The 18,244-nt window shown below is 43.5% G+C and overlaps 1 protein-coding gene and 2 long non-coding RNA genes across 4 annotated transcripts in view; 2 read left to right on the forward strand and 1 right to left on the reverse strand.

The window, feature by feature from the left end:
- Nucleotides 1–3,249, reverse strand: part of GPRIN3 (GPRIN family member 3) — a 35,512-nt gene extending 32,263 nt beyond the window's left edge. Inside the window, exon 1 of one of the 2 annotated variants that reach the window (XM_034440478.3) lies at nucleotides 3,035–3,249. The gene's annotated coding sequence lies outside the window, so the exon portion shown is untranslated. Of the gene's footprint in view, nucleotides 1–2,730 lie in introns of both variants that reach the window. The other variant, XM_034440477.3, reaches the window with a different exon arrangement.
- On the forward strand, nucleotides 213–1,352 carry LOC117678953 (uncharacterized). Its single transcript, XR_015729216.1, has 2 exons — nucleotides 213–664; nucleotides 925–1,352. It is a non-coding gene; the product is annotated as an uncharacterized LOC117678953 (long non-coding RNA).
- A 24-nt stretch (nucleotides 3,250–3,273) lies between the features above and the next one.
- On the forward strand, nucleotides 3,274–14,602 carry LOC117678955 (uncharacterized). The gene is made up of 2 exons (XR_004595194.3): nucleotides 3,274–3,367; nucleotides 14,438–14,602. It is a non-coding gene; the product is annotated as an uncharacterized LOC117678955 (long non-coding RNA).
- Nucleotides 14,603–18,244: the final 3,642 nt, after the last annotated feature.

Below are 18,244 nucleotides of genomic sequence, written 5' to 3' on the forward strand. Positions count from 1 at the left end.
AATCACGTTTGGCCAATAAAGAATTCTATTCTATTCTATATGGGGCAAGTATTTGGCTATGGACTGGTTTGTAAATGAATAAACCTAAGAAAAAACAGCCTAATTTTATCATACACTTCTCCCAAGTTAAAAAAAGATGCACTAATAGATATATGGGTCAACACAGACAATTCATAGGATAGCAATTTTTTTTTTTTGTAAAAAATGCAAATATTTCTTGCTCAGGCTTTTCCTGTCTGTCCCCCCACTAGTCAACCAGGGACCCAAAACATCAACGCGAGAGTTAACGAAGAAAACCACAAGCCTGTATTTTGTTTTTCTGAGGCTGTTGCTTGTTTTCTGGTCACCTGTGCTGGGGCAGCATTTGGAAGCTGTGACAGTTGTGTTGCTATGGTGATGACTCTTCTCTACCGGATGGCAAAAATAAAACGAGAAAGAGAGAAGAAAAAAAAAACCCACCCAAAAGGCTAATCACACTGCAGCAAAAAATACAACGACAAAGGCTCCAATATTTACACCTAGTTCCATTCATGCCAAATTGGTGTTTTTATAGGAAAATTTCCTAGTGGACTATGAGCAGATATTTTCAGTTGGTAGAAATCTTTGGTCAAAAGCTCCAACCGGATATGCTATTATTCTTTCAAAAAAAAAAAAAAAACCATTGGTAATTGGTGCTTTTGTCTTTGGGTTGGGGTTTTTTTTTTGGTCTTTAACTTCCCTCCCCTATTAAAGAAACCTCAAGGTTTCATTGTTTTCTCAGAGTACCTTTACCCAACTATTTTGTGTGGTTTGCTGTTATCTATAGACAAACCACTCCTTAGAAACAGGAAGAGGGAAGTTGATATCTTTAAAGCTATTTTAAAAACAGGGAGGGAGATGTGGTAGAGATAAAGGGAAAATAAAATGCACGCTTCTCCCAAACAGAGTTACTGAAGGAGTGTTTGCCTGGCATATCTTGCTGGAGTTTGCACACGCCTGTGGAAGCTGGGAATCATTCAGCAAACGGAAGACCTGTTGTATATTCTCACAACGAAGCCTGAGTCATTCCTCACACAAAAGCATCACTAGGTAGTAACAACATCTGTTCTTGCGCGAATTGCATTTATGAATGGGCAAAATCGACGCTGGCCAGAAGCCTTGATTTCCTTCACTTCGGAATAGTCCTATATGTCTGCACGTGCTTCCTTTTCTCTCCTGTTTTGGGCTACATCTCCCATCATCCCCAGCCCCCACTGGCCTAACCAATGGAGGGTGTCTTCAAGACAGCAGCCTGAACTTGCATTAGGGACAAACGCCAGAGGTTTTATTTTCAGAATAATTCATCCAAGTAAATAAAAACAGTTTGCACACACGCCATGCCTCCTCAGCTTCTATTCTATTCCTTCTTTTCTTTTTCTCTTTTTTGCCCCCCTGCAAAATCTTGGCATTGTTAGTGTCCTTCAATTCCTTCTCCAAAGAAGGTGGGGGGGGGAGGGAATAATTCCAAAAACCATCACATATTGGGGGAGGAAAGGCAGGGATCGGGTTGTTGGAAGCCAATTTTTAACAACAGGAGAATGTTATTTGGGATTGGATTGCTGTATATAAACTATGAGAGAAAGATGAATGAAGCCCTTTTCATAATTTTTTTTTAATACTTTCTCTACCACCCCACATGCTATGGAAACCCCAGGGCTACACAGAGGTGTGAAACCTGCACAGAACCCAACTTAGAATTTCTTTGCAAAATACACACTGGGAGGAAATGTGTTTCCTTTGATCTAAGCCGGGCAAGGCTTTTTATTTTATTTTTTATTTTGGGTGGGGGGGGGGTGAGTGGTGGGGGCCGTTGTTTTAACCCATCGAGCAGATGAAAGTGGCAAAACGGATCCAAAATAAGCAATTCCTGATTGCTTATTTGCACCCTGTGACTATCATTAAGTGTTGTACCTTATGATTCTTGAGGAATGTATCTTGTCTTTTTATGTACACTGAGAGCATATGCACCAAAGACAAATTCCTTGGGGGTCCTATCACACTTGGCCAATAAAAATTAAAAAAATTCTATTTTCTATTCTATTCTATTCTATTCTATTCTATTCTATTCTATTCTATTCTATTCTATTCTATTCTATTCTATTCTATTCTATTCTATTCTATTCTATTCTAAAACAGTCGCGAGACATTTTTTTTCCCTTACTTGCCTCGTTTAGACCTGTAGCTTATCCTCTCCAAGTTAACAGTACTCAAACGCGCTGCCAAGCCAAAATACTTTCAGGCTTGCAGCCCGGAACGGCGCTTATCATCCCCCGCACGTTTTCATGGGAAGGGACCGCCAGAGGTCATCTAGCCCACCCCCACCCCAACCCCTCCACCCCCACCCCCACCCCTCCACCCCCACCCCAACCCCTCCACCCCCACCCCCACCCCAACCCCTCCACCCCCACCCCCACCCCAACCCCTCCACCCCCACCCCAACCGCTCGTGGGGAAAAAAAGACTCCATGGAAAAGCACCCTCTGTCTGGGAAATTCCCGGGTTTAAGTAAGCCAGGCATTCCCATGAAGGAAAGCGAGGGGAAGAAAAAAAAAACAAAAACCGGCCGCCTCAAATCAGTCACCCCCTTCACCGGCGTCCAGTTTGGCTATCGAAGGGAAGCCGGTTTCTCCGTTTTGGAGAGGCGAGGTGTTCTTTGCGCCTCCCGCCCGTCGTTCCCAAATCTCGGCTTCTGCAAGCCGCTTGGCTTCCTCACCTCTCAGCAAGCAGGAGGAAACCGGCACCGGCTTGCAACCTCCTCCTCCTCCTCCTCAGCCGCCGAGCCGCCGCTGCAGCAGCGCAAACGTCCAGGCGGGTTGACCTTGCGGAGAGAGTGAGAGGGATCCTCTCTCTCTGCGAGCGCTTTCCCCGCAGCCGGGCGGGCAGGAGGAGAGGTGGGGTGGGAGACCGAGCCGCGAAGCCAGCCAACCGGCGGACGCTCCCACCCCGAAGGAGTCGGTCGGAAGCGGCGTGGCTTGGGCAGGTGCCTCCAAAGGCGGGAAGGGCGGCCGGTGGCTAACCTCGCTCCGTCTCCCTCGCGTCGAGGCGAGGGTGGTGGCTGTTTCCGCTGCTTGGCGCCTCGGACCGGCTGCTGCTTCGCGCCCGCCCGCCCGGCCTTCCTTTGAAGCGGCGAGAGCTCGCTAGGGCGAACGGGACCGGCGCGTCAGAGGCAAACGCAGTGTGGGGAGGTCGGGGAGGAACCGAAGAGGCGGCGGAGCTGCCCCAGCACAGCGCCAGAGAGGTGGAGCTGGCGTCGAGCCCAGCCAGCCAGCCTTCCCCTCCTCGTCGGTGGGGGGGAAACAAACTCGGGCTCGATTCGTCCTTGGGCGCCTTTAAAGTACAGGTAGTAACAGGTAACAGTAACAGAGTTGGAAGGGACCTTGGAGGTCATCTAGTCCAACCCCCTGCTCACGCAGGAGACCTGTATTAGGGGATTCGAACCGCGGAACTGCCGACCTTTCTGATCGACAAGCTCAGCGTCTTAGCCATCGAGCTACCTACTCCTCGCTTTGCGGCCACAATTGGAGTCCAGCAGTTTCTAAGTGGCTAATAAGTGAAGCGTTTGTGAAGTGAATTTGGGCCCCGGTAACAGTAACAGAGTTGGAAGGGATCTTGGAGGTCATCTAGTCCAACCCCCTGCTCACGCAGGAGACCTGTATTAGGGGATTCGAACCGCCGAACTGCCGACCTTTCTGATTGACAAGCTCAGCGTCTTAGCCATCGAGCTACCTACTCCTCGCCTTGCGGCCACAATTGGAGTCCAGCAGTTTCTAAGTGGCTAAGTGAAGCGTTTGTGAAGTGAATTTGCCCCCCCCCCCGTAACAGTAACAGAGTTGGAAGGGATCTTGGAGGTCATCTAGTCCAACCCCCTGCTTACGCAGGAGACCTATACTAGGGGATTCGTACCTCGGAACTGCCAACCTTTCTGATCCACAAGCTCAGCGTCTTAGCCACCCAGCCACCTAGTCCTCACCTTGCGGCCACAATTGGAGCCCAACAGTTTCTAAGTGGCTCATAAGTGAAGCGTTTGTGAAGTGAATTTGGCCCCCCGGTGTTAATGACCTTTCTCGCCACGGTTGTTAAGCGGATCGCTGCGGTTGTTAAGTTAGTAACACGGTTGTTAAGTGAATCCAGCTTCTCCTCTTCTCCCCCCCCCTTGACTTTGCTTGCAAGAAGTTTGCCAAAAAGAAGCTCACATGAGCCCGGGAACACTGCAACGGTCATAAATATGAGTCAGTTGCCAAGCATGCCCATGAGCATGGGGATGCTGCAATGGTTGTAAGTGTGAAAAATGGTCACTTTTTTTCAGTGCCGTTATAACTTTGAACGGTCACTAAGTGAACTGTTGTAAGTAGAGCGCTACCTGTAGTTTGTTCTGCAGCATCTGCAAGCGGAGAGCAAAGAAAAGGGTGCCTCTGGCCATGTGCAGAATTCTCTGACATTGCCCCCCCCTCCCTTTCCACGCTCACATTTGCACAGCTCAAATGCATAGATGGGCTTCCAGGTGCATGGAATTAACGGACAGACTTTTACTGTAGGTAGTTCAGGGTGCTATTTCCAGAGATTAGATGGGAAGCTGTTATTCGGTGTAAAGTGTGGAAAACATTGGAGGAAAATAATATTTTTGAGATGAATGGGTAAAGGCACTTCTTCCCCCCAGAAGGAACTAACACACAAAATGATTATATACACACACACACATACATACATACATATACATACACACACACACATTTATTTATTTATTTATTTATTTATTTATTTATTTATTTATTTTTCATATTTGTATACCGCCCTACTCCCGAAGGACTCAGGGCGGTGAACAGCCATAATAAATACAAATACATATAGAAGTTAAAAACTATTAAGAAATAGATTAAGTAATTTAGGCTCAAAGATTAAAAACATCCAAATTTATCTAAAGAGATTTAAAAACCCAATTTAAAACCCAGTTTAAAAGCCAATTAAAAAGGGAGAGTTAGGCCAGACCAGCTTGTTGGAATAGAAATGTTTTCAGGGCACGGCGGAATATGCGTAAGTCTTGGATGTTTCGAACTCCGGGGGAAGCCCGTTCCAGATGGTAGATATATATGTACATATATGCACGCCGTCTTTATTGTGCCAATAAAAATCAGGAGGAAGGAAATCCCTAACTCAGAAGGAACACAGTATATGGAATTTTGAGCACATGGGCGTGGGGGGGGCACTTTGGTAAAATGGCTTCTAGCCATTCATGAAATGGCTGCTGTGGGCAGAGAAGGGAAAGTAGCCAGTGACAAAAATATTGATTTTCCAGAATGCTTCTTATCACCCCTTCTATTCCCTGCAACTGCAGTTTAGTTTCTAGCTTCTCTGCTTCCAAACTTTGCTACTGCACATTTCCTGATCAAAAAGAAAAAAAAAAAAAACCAGAAACAAACTTAGCCCCCCCTCAAAAGGAAGTTTATGGGATGCTTCCTTTGCAGCCTGTTGACTTCACATTTTTTCAGCTAAACTATAGGTTGTGTGTGTGAGATACAAGCTGTGTGTATGTGAGATACAAGCTGGGGAAATGACACTGCTAGGCGGCATTATTAGCTTCACCCTTTTTTGTATATGCATAAATGAGGTGAGGCAGAATGCAATGCAAGTGTGGCTATTTTGACAAAGTCCCTGGATTCAGTGGAGGTTTCTACTAGGTAGGTGCTAAGTGAAGTGTAAGTGAGCATAAGTGCATGGATGCCACACATATGACCCGAGCGGTACATTTAGAACAGGGAGGGAGAGTCAAAACTATTATTAATGAAGTGCAGAGAGAGTCAAGGCCAATGCAAGAAAGCACTATATCAGGGATCTCCAACCTGGGCAACTTTAAGTCTGGAGGACCTCAACTCCCAGAATTCCCCAGCAAAGCTGGCTGGGGAATTCTGGGAGTTGAACTCCTCCAGACTTAAAATTGCTCAGGCTGGAGACCCCTGCACTATATCATGCAATGTGCAATTAAATTGGAACAGAACAGAATAGAATAGAGCTGGAAGGGACCTTGGAGGTCTTCTAGTCCAGTCCCCTGCTCAAGCGGGAGAACCTATACTATTTCAGATAAGTGGCTGTCTAGTTTCTTCTTAAAAACCTCCACTGATGGAGCGCCCACGATTTCTGAAGGCAAGCTGTTCCACTGGTTAATTGTCCTCACTGTTAGGAAGTTTCTCCTTAATTCCAGGTTGCTTCTCTCTTTGGTTAGTTTCCAACCATTGTTTCTTGTCCTGCCCTCTGATGCTTTGGAGAATAATTGGACCCCCTCTTCTTTGTGGCAGCCCCTCAAATACTGGAATACTGCTATCATGTCACCCCTTTGGGTCCTTTAGATGTGTGGATGTCCCCCTAAAACGGATTGGACACATTTATTTATTATTTTATTTATTTATTTATTTATTTTATTATATTTGTATACCGCCCTTCTCCCAAGGGACTCAGGGCGGTGAACAGCCATGGTAAAAACAATGTACAACAAAAATTAAAAGCTTATTAAAATAATTCAATCAATCGGCCAAATTTAAAACATCCAACTAAGATCGTTTTAAAACCCCTATCAAACCCCAATTTAAAAACCTTTATCCTGTCAGTCCAGCTTGCTGGAATAATAGGGTCTTCAGAGTGTGACGGAAGGCACGGAGGTCGGGGATCCTTCGTATGTCCGGGGGCAGTTCATTCCATAGGGCCGGGCCCCCCACAGAGAAGGCTCTCCCCCTGGGGGTCGCCAGCCTACACTGTTTGGCTGACGGCACCCTGAGGAGGCCCTCTCTGTGGGAGCGTATTGGTCGGTGGGAGGCAATCGGTGGCAGAATGTGGTCCTGTAGATTAACATTCACAATATTAGTTGCTCCTAGTCTTCTTGTTAAGTCAAGAGCTAGTGTTCACTAGCGCCTGACTTAAGCGGAGACGAACACTAGAAGGGGGCTATTATTCCATGAGGACTTTATAATGTTCCTCTGTTGGGTAGGATATAGGAAGTCCTCAACTTAACAACCATTCGTTTAGTGACCATTCAAAGTTACACCAGGACTGAAAAAAGTTACTTAGTCCTCACATCTATGACTTGTAGCAGCATCCCCACAATCAAATGATCAAAATTTGGATGGTTGGCAACTATCATGTTAGTTAGTTAGTTTATTATATTTGTATACCGCCCTTCTCCCGAGGGACTCAGGGCGGTGAACAGCCATGGTAAAAACAATGTATGACAAAAATTAAAAGCTTATTAAAATAATTCAATCATTCGGCCAAATTTAAAACATCCAACTAAGATCATTTTTAAAACCTCTTATCAAAAACCCAATTTAAAAAAACCTTTAAATTTAATGTATTTATGACAGTTGCAGTGTCCTGAGATCCTATGATTGCCATTTTTAAACTTTCCAGCTAGTTTCCGACATTCAGAATCAATGGGGGAAGCCAAATTCGTTTAACGACCACATGATTCACTTAGTGACTACATGATTCACTGAGCTGCTGCAGTGATTCGCTTAACAATTGCGCCAAGAAGGTTGTAAAATTGGGTGCTGCTCACTTAACAGCCGCCTTAACTTAGCCACAGAAATTCTAGTCGCAGTTGTGGTTGTAACTTGAAAACTACCTGTATGCTGCCTGTCATGGAGAATCATATTATTAGTAGGAGAGGAGATAGCAATAGCACTTAGACTTATATTCTGCTTCACAGTCCTCTCTAAGTGGTTTACAGAGTCAGCCTATTGCCCCCAACAATCTGGGTCCTCATTTTACCCGCCTCGGAAGGATGGAAGGCTGAGTCAACCTTGAGCCTGGTGAGATTCGAACTGCCAAATTGTAGGCAGCCAGCAGTCAGCAGAAGTAGCCTGTAGTACTGCATTCTCACCACTGTGCCATCATGGCTCTTGCTTTCTCAGCACTGTTGTGTTTCTCTTTTTCACTGTTCTCCTAACTTCCATTTTTCTCCGCTCTTAGTTCTATTGGGATAGACACCAGTAACCTGATTTTTCACATTTTTAAACTCTATAACTTTTTTGTTTTGAGGCTTGGCGTTAATAGAAATCCATAGTACAAATTAATATAAGGACCTTAGAATAGATTAGAAAGTGGACCTTAGAATAGAATAGACTAGAACAGTGATGACTAACCTTTTCTGGACCGAGTGACCAAAGCGCGCACACGCGAACCCCCAAAATGCAATGTGTGTGCGTTCCCCGCGCATGCACTTCACCCCCTGCACATGCACGTGTGGCCCATGTGCATCACACGCATGCACCCCATGTGCATGCGTGGCAGAGACCTGAAGACCAGCTTGCCGGCGAGAGGCGTGTGTCCATGGGCAGCAGAGCTGAGCTGGGGCGACAGCTCGTGTGCCCACCGAGAGGGCTCTGCATGTCACCTCTGGCATGTGTGCCATTGGTTCACCACCACGGGACTAGGAAGTGATTAAAAGAAACATTTTTGTCATGCCCTTCATGTACAGAATTATTATTTTCATTGAGGTCTCTGTTACAACGATTTACACGAACAGTGCAGCTAGTTTCACTAATTTCACTGAGCCCAAATCTCACTATGGATCACAGGACTTGGCTGCACACTTCTATGTGTATCCAAAGTCACACATGCTACAATGCTCCATGTGCTTCAACTCACTCGTGATTCATTGAATTGTGTCCATCCGACATTTTTTTTTCATGGCAGACATTATCTTGAACCGAATTCCAGGAGGATTCGTACAATATCTTAGGCTAAAATATGGTTGACTACTTTGCCATACACACCTCTCAGATGTTTAAAAATCCATTCACATCTGACTTTTTAAAAATATATAAATGCCATCTGATCCCGTAGAGGGGAGAGTGTGACATCAGGCATGAAAACTGATCAGCCTTCGTTAATGATCAGAATCTCCCAACATTCAAAACTTACTCAATTGTTCAGTTTTATGAGCAGACTGCCAGATTATATTAAATATGTGTATATTGCCTCTATTGTTCCATATTTGGGAATTGAAAAACATAGAAATATAACAAACTACCTCTAAGATCATTAGTCCATAGAATCCAGTACCTTCTACACTAATTAGCAATGGATTTTTGGATATCAACCAGCTCCAACTGGAAATCTGGTGACTGACCTGAGATTCTTTGCATGCAAAGCATGTTCCATATCATTAAGCTGCAGTCCTTCTGGCATCAATTTTCATTATTATGCTTTTGCTTTTTCTGGGAGGAACAGCAATATTAAAACACTTTAAAAGCTGTGCATTTCCAACAGCATTATTTTTTTAAAAAGGACCCAAGTTGCTTCTGTGTTTCTTTTCCAGCTTTTAAGGGCATTGTCTCAAAATTATGACAATGGAAAGCCTATTGTTCGGTTTGCCATTGGAAATCTATTTATATCTCAGCAATATCCATAAACATTAGTTTCTTTTGTTCAGTACAGCCTATTTTAGTTGTCTAACAGAGATGAATCTAATGAAGTAACATTCAAGACAATAATTATCCTGGTTTTTTTCAAGAGATACACCTATATATTTACTTTTTCTTTATGAGCATGCAAAGATGTAGACCAAGTTCCAGCTTGTAGACCAGTTTTAAATTTGGCAATCCAATTAAGGCCCCAACCAAATGAGAAACATAATCATATATATCTTCTACTTAACATTTTTTAAATACCAAAAGTAGCCTCGAGAGAATCCACTAAATTTAATATGTTGTATTAGAACTGATGTTCCTCTTGAAAATTAATTAGACTCCATGTTGTTTTTCATCTACAAGAGGAAAATATGTAGACACTTACAATTCCTTCTAGGGCTGGTAGAGCTATAGGAAAAGGTAAGTAATTGGGGTATGAAGTAAAAATTAGCCTGTAAGAAAATATTGTCACCATTTCCACCACCCCCCAAAAGCTCCTTTATTTAATTATTTACTTATTGGCTTGGCTTACAAGCTGCCCCAATCAACCAATTCCGAACAGTGTAACACTCCCTTAAATCTGTACTTCGAATTAAAATGAATATATAATAATAAAAACCAAAACCAAAGTCAGGAATCAAATATTCCAAAAAACCTAATTAAAAATAATTATTCATCCAAATAGATAGTCATGGTAGCTGTAAATTAGCCTGGTCTTTACAAACTTTCTGAAGAACCCAATACAAAGAGAGGGGAGCACCCAAATTCCTGAAGAGGGAGACATCAATTCAAAATATATGTGGGTAGTTATCTCTGATGAAAAGGAGATACATGGGGGCCCACTCTTCTAGATCTTGGCAAACAAGCAGATGTTATTGAGAGAAGATAGCCCCACAATATCCAGCACCTAAACCAAGGGCCTCTTAAAAGATGGGAGCTAGCACTTTGAATTGCACCCAGAAGCCATCTGGCAACTACCGTATTTTTCGGAATATAAGATGCACCTTTTCCCCCCCTAAAAGGGGGTGAAAATTTAGGTGCGTCTTATACACCGAATGTAGCCCTGCCCACCCACTGGCCCCCACCCTTTGGCATCTGCCTTGTAGCAGTTACTTCCTTGCAAGCAAACAGCAAGAAAAAACAGCTCCTTTCAGCTTCAGCACAGCCTAATTAGCACAAGTTGATTGGATCGGCCTCCCGACTCAGCTGATTTGCTCTCAGTTGTTTTGTCCAGGGCTCTGCTGCTTGCTGCAAAGAGGTAAATTGCTGGACCAGATTTTTTTCCCTTGTGCTAATCAAGCTATGCTGAAAACGAAAATGAAAGTAAAGCAGGCTGTTTGCTGTTTGCTGAAACAAGGCAAAATTGTGCAGAGGCAGAGGGAGATTTCTTTTTCTTCTTTTCCTCACCAAAAAAGGTAGGTGCGTCTTATACTTCGAAAAATACGGTAGTTCAGTTATTGAAGTAGAGGTGATATATCGGTGTTCCCATAATTACTCAAGCCCCTGTATTCTGGACTAGCCGTAGTTTCCAAATTCCTTTCAAGGGCAGCCCCGTGCAGAACACATTCCATGAGTACATTCAAAAGCTGACTGAGGTATGAGTGACATGAGTAAAGTCTCCCATATCAAGAAAGGGCTTAGTTGGTGCGCAAGATGGAGATCAGCAAAGACAAGCTGTTATCTGTGGAGCAGAGCTGTGAGTCCAAGAGGATTCCCAAATCACAAGTCAGTTCATTTGGAGAAGCACAACCTCATTCAGAACTAAAGATGGATGATCTCGCCATACAGATATTGAACAGCAGTGAGGGGAAAGTTGAAAGGATCACGTACCTTGGTTCTAATTTGCATGAAAGTTGGGACATGACCACTGAAGTAAAGACAAAGATAGAGAAAGGTCAAACAGCATTCTTCAAAATGAAAAAGGTCACGACATAAGCCTATAATTGAAAATCAGGCTTGTCAGATGTTACATCTTTTCTATCCTACTCTACGGAGTAGAGAGTTGGTCTCTGACAGAAAGCCACTTGAAGAGATTAGAAACTTTTGAAATATGGATTTACAGATGGTTGTTGTGTATAAGATGGGTTGACAAAATCAGAAATGAGATGATAAGCGGCCTGGGAAAGCCAAGGGAAATCATCAAAACCATTAAAAAGTGAAAGTTAGAATATTTTGGACGTGTGATGCGACACCCAGAAAAATACGGCATCCTTCATTTAATCGGGCCTGGTGCCTCAGCAGACTAAAAGCCTGTTATTAACATTCAACTGTCTGCAATTACTGCAAGTTCGAAACTCACCAGGCTCAAGGTTGACTCAGCCTTCCATCCTTTCTAAGGTAGGTAAATTGAGGACCCAGTTTGTGGGGGCAATAAGATGACTTTGTATAAATATACAAAAGTATGAAGGCTATTGCTTAACGCATTGTAAGCCGCCCTGAGTCTCCGGAGAAGGGCGGCATATAAATCAAATTAAAAAAAAAATCCTCCAGAGAAAGATTGAAGGCAAACGAGGTCCAGGCAGAAGAAGAACATCATGGCTTCAAAATCTAAGGGACTGGTTTGGACAAAACTCAGCAGCACTTTTTTGTGCGGCTGTTGATAAAAATAGGATCGCCAACATGATTGCCAACGTCCGATGACAGATGGCACAAGAAGAAGGAAAATAGTGAGGTTTAAGTTTGAGCCTGAAACTCTGGGTTTAATTAATAAAGTCCAGAAAGAGGGATGGGATTGTGCAATATTTTCAGGGTAATGCAATACCCTGATGCATTCTGCCATTTCTGCTGTTCTGCTGTTTTTTCTAAGGACTCATCCACTACTTATTTTTATATCCTGCTTTCAGTTCTTGCATTTGAAATGATCCTAGCTGCAATATTATTTCTCATAAGAATGATATTCAAAGTCCTATAAAGCTAGCAGGCCTTTCTGGGACCTTATCTTAACTAGTTGTGCTTTCTAAACAGAAGAGTGTTAAAAGTTTGAAGTCTGCCAGGATTAGCTTGTTCAGCAGCAACTGTAGGGAACAATCTCTATGTGGTCGAATGCAATCTATGTGAATCATGGCAAGCAGAAAGGAGAGAAAAATCACGTCTCTTCTATCTACCACATCAGCGTAAGGCTTTCTTCCTCCTTTGGGCATTTCTTCTTTTTTGCTGAGACCCATCATCTGCTAACATATCATAGTATGTGCCAAGCGAGCGTGTAATTTTTCAGCAGATTTAATCCAAAATGTCTCACTGGATTTGGAAGAACTCATTTCTTGCTCAGCATGTTTAAGGATCGCCACGGTGTAGTTTGATCTCTGTGACTTCCTTGGTCATTAAACCCAATGAATTCAGAGGGACTTTGTTCCTAGCAAATATATGTTGAGATTGCAGTCTGGCAGATAGTGGCGTTATAAATCCAAATTGGTTCTTCCCAGAGCCAGCCCTAAAGCTCTTCGAATACCACAAAAGTACCCATCTAGCAAGCTAAACTTTTGCTTCAATTTGAGGTAGAGGTGAGTCACGTTCCCAGATCTAACTCCCCATTCATTACACAGCAGTTGTAAACTATTTGTTCTCTGACACACCCTTTCCACAAGGGATAATAGACATAATGTCACTGGGAAAGCAATTTTATCAATGTTTAAAAAGCATTAGGCATTGTTAACATTGTAAACAATGTTTACATACACACAAACAACAAGGCCTAAACATAAAAGATCATGGAGACCTTGATATGCTGCTAAGCTTTGTTGCTGAATGAGCAAACTACTGTCAAGTCATCGACAGGAATTCTGGCTTCCTGTATCGTTTTATTTTTCAGTTCAGAAGTTGGACGTTTGGATTCTCATTACTTCCCAACTGGTTCTCGCTTATCTGATTCTCATCACTTCCTGACTTTAAGATTAAAACTTTCACATCAGCCACAGAAAGACAGTATTGGATCATTAGACAATCAAGCCCAATTCCCTGGTCAGTGTAGGAATCCAGATCAAAGCATTTTAGACAGAAGACTATCTAGCCTCTGCTTGAATACATCTGGTCAAGGGGAATTCATCATCTTGCTCAGTATTTGCTTCCATTGTCCAATTTTTTTTTTTTACTGAAGAAATTGTTCCTAATATAGGTAGTCCTCACTTACCAACCACAGTTGCTGAAACGACAATATCACTAAGTGAAACATCCCATGACCACACTGGACCTACAACATTAGTTCTTCTGAGATTGTTAATTACCACAGGTCATCAATCATGAGCCATGGTGGCGCAGTGGTTAAAATGCAGTATTTCAGGCTACTTTGCTGACTGCCAGCTGCCTACAGTTCTGCAGTTCGATTCTCACCGGCTCAAGGTTGACTCGGCCTTCCATCCTTCCGAGATCGGTAGAATGAGGACCCAGATTGTAGGGGGCAATATGCTGACTCTGTAAACCGCTTACATGATATGTGACTGTGACTCTGTGACCATAACTGTGAGTTGCAACTTCCTGCTGGCTTCCCCATTGACTTTGTTTGCCAGAAGGTCACAAATGGCAATAATATGACTGTGGACTCACTGTAACAATACAAGTTCAAGAACCGCTAATAAACCTACTTTTCAGTGCCATAGTAACTTTGAACCATTCTCAAAAGTGGTAATTGGTAAGTGAGGAGTATCAATAATTGTCTGAAATCTCCTTTCATTTATAGATGGTTTTGGTGTCCAGTTCTCTACGACCGCAAAGAACGTGTCTTGATCATTTTCTTTCTGCCGTCCTTTTAGATATTTGAAGAATGCAATTATCTACTTTCACTCATTTTTCTTCAAGATGAAACCATGACCTTTGGCTGGAATGCAGTTGCCTTTCCAGTCTCTAATATTGTGTGTGTGTGTTTGTGCATTCATGTGCGCACGTGTGTGGAGAATAACTCATTGTGACACTTGAGCGCCCAAGGAAAAATGATCAGGAGTTATGTCAAACGTATTATAACAAAGATCTTTAGTAAGTACAGCTGTACATTCAACTTCTTTTCAACTCTTCTTTCTCTTTTATTCCAAGGATGCAATTAAACGCCCTGTTTCTAAGAGGAAGAAAATGATCAGCCTGCAAATCCCACAAAAGAGACAGGAAGTTGGAAGACTTTGTTCTTTATTCCACTTTCATTGATGCCCACACATACCACTTTGTGCTGTACTCAAATATTATTTCACAATCTGTCTCGCATTTCCAGTCTGCCTGGGTGTGTTTCCCTGCTTGAATTCAAACTTTATTTCCCTTCATTTTAATTCATTTCCATGCCGCTTTCAGAGTTATGTACGGTCCGTGAATGCAGCACGGAATTTTCAACTGAGAGCATTTGGGCAATATTTTCATGTCTAAATACGACTTAAATGCATAGGGAAATACGGTGTGACTTCAATTCAATGGTACAAGTTATGCTTTGCATGTAGAATGCCCAGGATTATAGTCACTCCCTGGCACCCTCTGAAATTGCTCAAAGTAAACCACCCCTTTTCACCCTGGTTGACCTCCAGATCTATTACAGGTAGTCCTTGACATACAGCTATTCATTTAGTGACCGTTCAAAGCTACAATGGCACTGAAAAAAGTGACCTGTGACTGTTTTTCACACTGGTGCAACATCCTCATGGTCAAATTCAGGTGCTTGGCACCTGGCACGCCTCCGAGGTCATTCATGTGAACACCTTTTATAACTTTCCCAGAAGGCTTCTTATGACAATGGGGGAAGCCAGATTTGCTTAATGGCCTCATGAGTCACTTTCAACTGCAGCGATTCGCTTAACAGCTGTGGCAAAAAAAAGAAGAAGAAAGAAAGCCGTAAAACGGGGCAAGACTTACTTAACAACTATGTTCTGCCCCAATTATGGACCCCAAAGAACGCAGCACACACAAAGTCCGTTTAAACCTTAGTTTACTAAATAAACCAGTCTTTTACAACAATGGCTGTTAATTAACTGCATTAACAGCCGCCAAGAATTCAAAGAATAATAACTGAAAACTTACTATGGTTGGCAGAATGCCCAGAAGCAATTTGCAGGAAGCTGATAAGATAAGCAAGACAAGACACAAAGGTGTGTGAACGAAGTTGTTCCCTGCAAATTGCTTCAGTTGGCGTTCCTCCTTAAATAGGCTAAGGGAGTGGCCAATTAGCCCCAAACCTTACTCTCGAGGAGACTCCTCCTGAGGAGACACTCCTGCCTTTTGGCAGTTCTGCGCACCCGTACATCAAGAAGAGGCTCCTCCTCTTTGTCCTCTTCACTTAAGGGAGCTTCTGGAGGTTCTGAAGGCCCTGGCTGAATCCCCGCCTCTGGCACCACATCTCCAGCCTCCTCATTGTCTAACCCGAGTGCCAGCTGCACAGGCTGCTGGTGCAGCACCACACCAGCCTCCTCGCTGTCTGAATCAGCTACTAGCTGCAAAGGCCGTGTACGGGCCACAACAAACTGCCTTGCTTAGCAATTGAAATGTTGGGCTCAGTTGTGATCATAACTCGAGGATTGCTTGTAGTTGGTTTCTTTGCTGATTCAATTTATAGGTCAGTCTGTAAAATTCTGGGTGACTTGCAGCATGTAACCATGAAGAATAATAGAACCCACAGAATGTGTACAGGTAGTCCTTGACTTACAACCTTTCCTTTAGTGACCATTCGAAGTTACAACGGCACTGGAAAAAGTGACTCACACAATAGTTTTTCACACAATCTTTGCAGCTTCCTCATTGTTGTAACCCAGGCCCAAGTAGGTAGTAATCGATGCAAACAGTTCCAAAACAAACAGACTTTATTAGAACAGCTGAGAATTAACTCATTCTCAGCGTAGTCCAAACTAAATTAAAACAAACTCTTCATAACACAAATTCTTCAGTCTAATCACCAACCTTGGTATAATTAGGCAAACTACCAAAAGCTTCTCTTGGCAAAAGTTCAAAAGCAGAAGACACCGACGAGATAAGTGCAGCAAGACTATCAACATTGTTTTCCGACAAAGAGCCCAAGAGCTGTTGCTGGTCTTTTAAGCCTTATGGGGCGGGCCAGTCATCTCTTGGCCCTACTCCCGCGTTGTCCTCTTTGCTTTAGCTGCTCTTGCCTTCTGGCAGCTCTTCTCATACGTGCACTAGGAACAGGCTCCTCCTGTTCCTCTGCCTCTCTACTATCAGCCTCTGGAGGCTCCAGAGTCCGCACATCACTCCCCGATGGCCCTGGCCCCATCTCTGCCTCTGACGCAGAGCCCTCATCCGGGCCTTCCCCAGCATCCAGGACTGGCCCATGTTCTTCCTCAGCCTCATCGCTGTCCGACTTAGCTGTCAGCTCTGCAGGCTGCTGGAGAACCACAAATTTTCACGTGTGAAAATTCAGATATTTGGCAACTGGTTCATTTTTATGAGAGTGTCCAGGGAGTCATGGGATTCCCTTTTGCAACCTTTTATGAACAAAGTCAACTGGGAAGTCTGGTTCACTTTACAACCATGTTGCTGTAACCATGTTACTGTAACCATGAGCCAGCAGTCTGCAGCAGCAGCCAAAAAAGCTAATACAATCCTGGGTTGCATAAACAGAGGCATCAAATCAAGATCATGTGAAGTATTATTACCGCTATATAAAACCCTAGTAAGACCACACCTGGGATAATGCAACTGATTTTGGTCACCATAACTACAAAAAAGATGTTGAGACTTTCGAAAAAGTTCAGAGAAGAGCGACTAAGAATGATCAAAGGCCTGGAGACTAAAACATTTGAAGAACTGCTGCAGGATTTGGGCTTGGCTAGTCTAAGGAAAAGAAGATTTAGGGGTGACATGGTAGCATGGTATTCCAGTATTTGAGGGGCTGCCACAAAGAAGAGGGGGTCGAATTATTCTCCAAAGGACAAGAAACAATGATTGGAAACTAATCAAAGAATGAAGCAACCTGGAATTAAGGAGAAACTTGTGAGGACAATTAACAGTGAGGACAATTACCATATTTTTCAGACTATAAGACGTACCGGAGTATAAGACGCAGCAAGATTTCGAAGAGGTAAACAAGAAATTTTTTTTTGCCCTCCCTGGCCCCCAGGAGCACTCTGCAGGCCTCCCAAACCCTCTGTGCGTCCCATTTTTGCAAAAACGGGGCGCGCAGAGGGTTTGGGAGGCCTGCAGAGTGCTCCTGGGGGCTGGGGAAGGCAAAAATGTGACGCATGGGGGATTTGGGAGCCCAAAAAACGGGCCCATTTTTTATGAAAACAGGACATGCAGAGGGTTTGGGAGGCCTGCAGAGTGCTCCTGGGGGCTGGGGAGGGTAGAAATGCCCTGGTTTTTTTGAAAAACCGGCCTGTTTTTGGCAAAAATGGGACACGTGGGGTGAGGTTTCAGGAGGCCAAACATGGCTGTATTTGGTGTATAAGACGCACCAACATTTCCACCCTCTTATAGGGGGGGAAAGTGTGTCTTATACTCCGAAAAGTACGGTAACCAGTAGAACAGCTTGCCTTCAGAAATTGTGGGTTGCTCTGTCACTGGAGGCTTTAAAGAAGAGACTGGACAGTCAGTTATCTGAAATGGTATAGGTTCTCCTGCTTGAGTAGGGGGCTGGACTAGAAGACCTTCAAAGTCCCTTCCACAACATTCATTCTATTCTGTTCTACTAATTTAAAAACTGCAGTGGTTCACTTAGCAAGAAAGGTCGTAAAATGGGGCAAAACTCACTTAACAACTGTCTCACTGAGCAACAGAATTTTTGGGCTCAATTGTGGTTGTAAATCGAGGACTACCTGTAGCTGGATTGTTTACTATCTGCAAACCCACCCACCCTCAAAAAAAGGCCAGAGAAAACCAACAATCAATTAAATAACTGAAAGAAATCTCAGC

Source organism: Pantherophis guttatus, chromosome 8, assembly GCF_059756535.1.
Source record: "Pantherophis guttatus breed Tessera chromosome 8, ASM5975653v1, whole genome shotgun sequence".
Taxonomy (NCBI): Eukaryota; Metazoa; Chordata; class Lepidosauria; order Squamata; family Colubridae; genus Pantherophis; species Pantherophis guttatus.